Genomic DNA, 709 nt, shown 5'->3' on the forward strand with positions numbered 1-709 from the left:
TTGTTTGAACCTTGGGCTTTGGTTGGCACAGCCTTTGACCCTTAGCCATGTAGCTTCGAATCTTCTTCCCACGCTTGGGGTGAGCAATGAACACCAGACGGCTGAGTTTGCGGCTGGGACCCTTTGGCATCTTGGGCTTGACGGCCTGAGGCTTCACCAGGGCCTTGATGGCCTCTGTGCATGCACTCACTGCCTTTGCATTGTTGGCCTGCGTATTCCTTAGGCCTTTCTTGTTGTGTTTCTTGGCAAAGCACATGTTCCTCAGGAACTTGGGGTCAACCCCATTTAGAGATTCATATCTTTGTGACCAGGGTTTCTTGATGCCATTTCTGTGCCATTTGCGGGACTGGTTGTGTGTGGTGTGGATCTTGGACTTGGCCATGTCTGTAGGGTAACCCTCCCACAACAGCATTCCTAATTCACATATTTCATGTTGAAAGAACTGGCCATTATGGCTGGAAGAGCAATTATGCTCACTTAATAATCATGTATCAGAAAATAGCTGGACATAGAGAGCAGCAAAATGAAGTGTCAAAAATCAAGGAAAAGGAGACATAACAAATTAATATCACCTAACCATCTATTTCAGACAAGGGTAGAATTACTGCTTTCAGGAGTCAATGTTCTGACTGACCTGGCCTGGGAAGGACTATGCCTGGGAGGTGGCCTGAAGGAGCTTGTGTTTGGTTTCTTCATTTGATTAATGATA

The 709-nt window shown here is 46.3% G+C and overlaps 1 pseudogene; it reads right to left on the bottom strand.

Moving 5' to 3' along the window:
* LOC116080588 overlaps nucleotides 1–382 on the bottom strand; it is a 516-nt pseudogene extending 134 nt beyond the window's left edge.
* Between the last annotated feature and the right edge of the window lie 327 nt (nucleotides 383–709).

The sequence above is a fragment of the Mastomys coucha genome, unplaced genomic scaffold, assembly GCF_008632895.1.
Source record: "Mastomys coucha isolate ucsf_1 unplaced genomic scaffold, UCSF_Mcou_1 pScaffold6, whole genome shotgun sequence".
NCBI classification, from domain to species: domain Eukaryota; kingdom Metazoa; phylum Chordata; class Mammalia; order Rodentia; family Muridae; genus Mastomys; species Mastomys coucha.